At 44.2% G+C, this 6,580-nt stretch overlaps 1 protein-coding gene across 9 annotated transcripts in view; it reads left to right on the top strand.

Moving 5' to 3' along the window:
• Positions 1–6,351, top strand: part of si:ch211-200p22.4 (phosphatidylinositol-binding clathrin assembly protein) — a 50,408-nt gene extending 44,057 nt beyond the window's left edge. For all 9 annotated transcript variants that reach the window (XM_030337766.1, XM_030337762.1, XM_030337761.1 and 6 more), the window contains one exon: positions 1–6,351. This exon is cut by the window's left edge and continues 307 nt beyond it. The gene's annotated coding sequence lies outside the window, so the exon portion shown is untranslated.
• The last annotated feature ends 229 nt before the right edge of the window (positions 6,352–6,580 follow it).

Below are 6,580 nucleotides of genomic sequence, written 5' to 3'. Positions count from 1 at the left end.
AATGTGGTGTCATAGTATAAGAGGGCACTTGAGCTTGAGAGAAAGACTTACATATAATATATATATCATGAGAGAGAGTGTGTGTATTGCTGCCCTCTGCTGGTGATACCAGGTAGTGCAGATGGAGTTGATTAACCTAATTTCAAAATGGTGCTATTTTGTCCTCTCTTGGATCCCATAGGCCTGAAATGGCAGGAGGAATGACGAGGACAAGAGTGTGTTTGTAAGGTGTGTGTGTGTTTGTGTGTGTGTGTGTGTGTGTGTGTGTGTGTGTGTGTGTGTGTGTGCGTGCGTGTGTGTACACCAGTTGTTTCAGAAAAACTGAGATATCTTTGTGACGTTTAGCCCTGTCTTCATCCCTCTTCCATCCCTTCATCTCATTGGCTGTCGGTGTGGCACCACTGGCCAATCACAGCCCGGCCCTAGAGACAGTTAGTGTGGTTAGTTTCTCCTGCGTGTTCAGGTCCGATGATGCTAATTATCTTCGTGTTTTTTGACTAGGCTCGCTCTGAGATGTCATGTAAAAAAATTATCTTGCTTCGATCTATTGGGAAATGTATCAGAAATTGTTACTTTTTATTTCTTTCTTTGACTCATTGTAACTCATGTCATTTTTTTGTAAAGTTATACATACATACAGTACATATACATATATCAATATGTCTATATCTATATATAGATGTGTTGATGTATACTTCAACATAAGGACCTGGACTAACCATGATATAGTATTCTGACAGGGTCCTTGCCAGAGTCCGTTCATTACTTTTATTTTGAAAGTGATTTTGGTGCTTCGATATCCTGCTGGGATTCTACCTATGCCAACTTCTCGTGTGCGTCTGCCAACATGCAACCGGCTAATGTCTGGAAACACCTGATAACCTGCTGTGACTCACAGCCACTACCTAACCACACAGAGCTAGATGCAAGATTGTATGTCTAAACATTGATTGATTCATCAAAGCAAGTCCTTATGGAACGAGACATGGCGCCTTTTCAAAGCAAGAGCGTAGTGTCCTCAAGGAACGAAATGTTGAGCCTTTTCAAAGCAAGAGCGTAGTGTCCACAAGGAACGGGGCATTGAGGCTTTTCAAAGCAAGTTCCCAGAAGGCGCTATTGACTTCTCCTTGTTCGCACCTGAATCAACTTATCGGCGAAACCACGTGCATTCGACCTAAGCGCGGATCTAAACAGCCGCAGAGGAATAGAGTAATATGAATGTTAATGACTCATATCGGATGTGTTTGCATTATATTGCACTGAATTGTATGCAAGTATTTGTTTGTTTGCTTTTCGGTTTTTTAATTACGTGATTTAGCAGCGGACCAAAAAAGAAAACTGTCACTGTCCGTGTGTTGGTCGAGCAAGATCTAAAATGGATCCTCCTTCAAGTCTGTTGCTCACCAACGCTCTGATGTCAAAGTGTTAAAAAACGTGTGTTAGTGTAAACGCAGATATCCACCGTGGTCGTTCCTAAACCAAATGCAACCGATGTCAGGCTGCCACCTGTAAATGTATGTGTCAATCTTACAGCCGGTGTACGTTTTGATGTGCGTATGCAGTAACACATTGGGATCTGTCGGGTCGGCCCATTGGTCGGGTGGTATCTGTCGGTCAGACCGGTTGGTCGGTGACCTTAAATGTGAGCCGGTGAGTTTGGATGCAGTGATTAGTTGGGAGATTTCTGTTGTGGTTGTCGCAAAATAACATGCTGAACTTTTGCACTGAGCTATTCGGCAAAGAACCCCTGACTACAGCATAGATGGACGATTTTTACCTTTTCTATATTTTGGGAGGGCGAGGGGGCTGTCATCGTAAAGGTATTTAGAACGTTTAGGTATGATTTCAGGTTTTCCCTTGGAGATAATTTCGTTGTCGTTGGTTGAAATAAGATGGATTGCTGGTCTAATTAGAATGAAGGGAAGTGGATTTAACTATTATCAACTTTTGGTTTTGGTTGGTTTGAATCCCCAGTTCCTGGCCTGTATGCAGTGTAGTCCTACCTTTAGTGAACATCTGCTTATTGGTGGATAATTTTCACGTGGTTAAACATGACAATTGTAGCCAGTGCGTTCAGAGAAGAGGGTCTGATCATGTGATGGAAGGGGGGGGGACTTCATAGGAACTCTTATTTTATACAATGCGACTAAAATCTCCCCTGACTAGCTGTAGACATCGCTACAGCTAGTCAGAAGACTTTGGGAAGTTGGTTGGGAGCTTACAGGTCAAACCAACCATATGATCCTATGTATTGAGAACCTTTAACATGGCTTTGCCAAAATCTCAGCCCACATTCAGAAAGAAAACATGACCTCCATCATCCCTGAAACAGGAAGGAACAGGAAGAGCGACAAGTCGACCCATCAGGAAAGGGAAGAAACCTTGAGGAACACGCAAGAGTGATCTACCCTTTTTATCCCCTGGTCATCTCGTAGTGCCATTGCAGAATATTAGTGACGTTACAGCTCCTGTGTACATTTCTAACCGGAGCGGCGCTTCTGTCTCTTGTTGCTAGTTGTCTTTCTAGAATATGTTAAGCCGGCTTTTATCCTCTCCGACTTGAGGACAAAAAGCTTTGTAAAAAATAACGTTAATAGTTCGCAATTCTTCTGGTCTTCTTTCATCGTTGTCGAGTATTTTGTGCTCTTAGACGCTTGCTGTGGTCGTCCCGTGTTTTCCTCTCTAGAACTTGGTAGTTTTTTCCCCCCACAAAGCCCTCGTGATACATGTAGCTGATTCATGTGCGTCTAGCTTGTGTGGTCCTCGCTATTTTACAATAATGCTAGCTGTGTAGTCTCGCAATGTCACAAGAAAAACGTGCTTCTTAACAACTTTAGCGCTGTATCTCCCCAACTCTCGCTTTCCTTTTCTGGTGTGAGTGTTGATAGCTAGCTTTTCTAACTCTTTCTACCTTACCCGTTTAGCGCGCCCCCCCCCACAGGGCTTCTTGGAAGGGAAGTCAACTCTGCCGATGTCAAGCTCAACGATTTCAGAATGTCGATCAAATTAGAACAAAGAAGGGAACACCGCCTCTAACGTGTAGGTCCTTTTTGTTAAAATGAACCCAGTCATGTCAATATTTTTCTTTCGTTTTCTATCTTTTCCAAATGGATTTGGAAAATGTTGGTAAGATTAAAAATAAAAGTTTGGAGCTTTGCGGCTGCCTTGTTTTCATTAAATCAATGATACCACTGCCGTTTTTATCGATTACCAGTCATTGCAGTAATCTAAGATCTATAGATAGTTCCAGGAACCAGGTTGGAAGTATGGAGGAACAGGAAGTTTCTTAGGGCTGGAGTTGATGAGATTCATGATTGTTTTTAGATTAAAAATTTCAGTTATCCCTTAACTAAACCCACTTGGGAACTTAAAATAAGTTCCCCAATTGTCCCTGAAATACGCACCTACGGGGCTCAAAGTTCTTCCATCAGATGGAACTAATTCAATCTCCATGTAGACTTTTTGATATGTATAACCACATGAAGGTTCCTGGTCATTGTAGCGACGGGTCACGCTATAAATGAGCCTTAAATGACTTATCTTAATGTCTGGATATTGGAGGTAACTTAGCTAGCTGCTAACGTTTGGTTTTTTGGATGTCCCTGAAACGACCGGAGGGGGATGGTCAAAGGGATTGCTCACGGCTGCTGAAAGTGAGATATGGATCTAAACGTGTCGAGGCAGCTCTGCGACTAAGCTAGCTGGCTGTCCTCCCATCAGGATTGTACAGTAACTGTACAGAAACAACACTTCTCATCTGGCATGTCGGCGTCGCTTCATTTCTTTGATAAGTGGTTTGGGTCCTTTGTTCTCTACCTCTCCAATTTTTTACATTTGGTCTGTGGTTTCTCTTTGCGTTTTTATACTCTGCATGACGGCCTGCTCTACTGCAAGATCAGCAGTTCTGCGTCTGCTTGCAGACCACAGGTGGCTCTTAGGAGTGGAGGCCCGACTGTCCTTGAATCACGATCGATAGCATGATGTACCGCTAACAAAGGGAGTCAGCTGAGCTCAGATTGAAACACAACAGGACTACAGACCACTGTAGTCCATCCCTGTAGCTAATAGCCGAGACTGCAGGCTATAAAACGTTATCAGTGTGGTTGATTTACCCAACTACAGTGTTTGACTCCGAAGCCCTTTATTCAAGTCATTTATCCTGAATTCGAACTAGCAACCTTTTTTACTTTATTTTACCAACTTAATAACAATTAGGATACTGCCTGCCACCCACCCACTTCCTCAAATATGAAAATGTATTTATGGGGGGGGGGGGGGGGGGTGAACCCCCTCCCAACAACAGGAGATGTGATCAATTGTTTCTGCTTTGCCCAGGGCCGACGGACTGCGGGTGTAAAGCCCAGTTCAGACCAAAGATTAACCTTGCAACGGCTTGCAACTCCTTGCGACGAGACGGGCTGCGACGTTCTAAAACTGGGCCGTTCACACTGGCTGCAACGGGCTGCGACGCTAGGTGGTTTCCCTAGCAACTGTGAACGCTCTGGCACAGCTGAGAGCCGCAACAGCATCATTTGCGCAGGTTAGGTTAGATAAGTTAGGTTTGCGATTAGTTAGGTTTGCAGGTTAGTTTTAGTTGTTAGGTTAGTTTTATTTTTATTTTGCTTGAGAGTAGGCTAGAGTTACTGTGTTTTGTCATTCTCCGGATATCGGATATTTCAATCGGATATTTTTATAGACAGTACGTTACCGGGACGGAGTAAGGCCGTGACGTACAAGTTGTTCTGTGCTGTGATTGGCTGAAGAGAAATGGTTAAATCGCCGCGTTCTAAAACTGGACCCTGCGATTTGACATGTTCAATCTCTGGCGACTCCTTGCAACTCCTTGCGACTCCTTGCAACAACCCGTTCACACCGCCCCTGCGATGTTCTAAAACCGTCTCTTTGCAAGGTGAATCTTTGGTCTGACCTGGGCTTAAGGTGGACAGGCTTGGGGGGGCCCATGGGAATGAAAAAAATATATATATTTATTTCAAATTTTCTACCACCCCCTAGTGGCCAGGCCACGTCCCCCCCCTCTCCCCCCCGTCAACAATCCTCTCCCCATCCCCCCCCTCAACAATTCTGCGCAGGGGGCTGGCAGGGGGAATTCGGGGGGGGGGGGCATCAGTACCTCTTATATGCAGGGCCCAGAATTTGGTGCTACGGCCCTGGCTTTGCCCATTGGCATTTCTGCAACCCGGCCACCCCTCAGTGGACTTACGTCCAGACAGATAGGCGCACCGCCGTTCCTACCTCGCTAGTGACGTCATGCTCAGGAGGAGAATGTACGAGAGCAGAACCTTCAAGGAGAACTTGCAGCTTGAGGAACTGCTGTTACGACCGGCCTGGTTCCTCTGTGAGGGGCTAGCGTGTGCATGCTAACGCTAGCCCTTCGTTGTTGTCGTCTTCTTGTTCTGGACACGCATGATTTGAATGTGATGATGAAGAATTAATTCCCACCTCCTGTTCTCCTCCATTTGTCTGGTCCCGACTGTAACTGTCATTTTATTTTTGGTTGCCGGTTAATGAGAACCACAAAAATTCTTGTTTGGAAAAAGCAAGGTGTTTTTTTATTTTCATTTTAGTTTAATTATCTTTTTCCTCAAGAAGGCATCATTATTGTGAGCCAAAAAGCAATGGCACTGTTTGCCTCACATAATCACGTTGCCTGGCGCCCTCTGCTGGTATTGTTATATAATACAGCCGGTATGTCTGAAGTTCAGTGATACCAGGGAGAGTGAATAGCGAGGTTTCAACTTCGTCCTTCTTTGTGGTGAGAGGTTGACCTTGTAGTTATTTCTACATGCAGTGATGGAGGCCTCAGTTTCCTGTCTCCACATTCTGTAGAACAGACACACACACACACGCACACACACACGCACACACACACACACACACACACACACACACACACACACACACACACACACACACACACACACACACACACACACACCTCTTCTGTAGTGCTGCATATAACAAAAAAAATGACATTTTCTCTCATTTCGCTGAGCTTTGAAGGCATTACTCCCCAAAGTACACCCCTCAACTGACCTGTGACCCCATCTTACATGAAATGTCAGTGATGCCAAATGACGCCAAACTTAATTTCCTGTCTCCTCCTCCCTCTGTCTTCCCCTCCCTGTCTCATCCTCCCTCTCACATTTGTTTCTATTTATACAAAAAACAGGAACTTAGTATATAATGGATTGTACTAGCGAGCATGGACAGTGAAGCAACACGCTAGTTAAGTGACGATAGTTTTTAATAAATCTTGGGCTTTAATTTCTCAGCAGTATGTTTGTTATTTGTGTTTTGTTTTTCTGGAAGAAATAAAGGCCTTTTCCATTAGCTCACAGTCTGTGTCCCCATATGTCCTGAAAGGTTTAATGCCAAAGCAAATATGGAGCGACTTTAGTGCCAATAGCTACACATAATCCACACATAAAGTTTTGTGACATGAAAACGAACCGCGTTTGTTAGTAATGATTTCCGAACAGCAAATAAAATGTACATGTCCCCAAATTAAATTGGTCAATCCTTAAAATTGTGAAACCTTTGTTGTGAGTTGCAGATCTGC

The sequence above is a fragment of the Gadus morhua genome, chromosome 17 (genome assembly GCF_902167405.1).
Source record: "Gadus morhua chromosome 17, gadMor3.0, whole genome shotgun sequence".
Taxonomy (NCBI): Eukaryota; Metazoa; Chordata; class Actinopteri; order Gadiformes; family Gadidae; genus Gadus; species Gadus morhua.
This window is presented reverse-complemented; position numbering and strand designations above follow the sequence as displayed.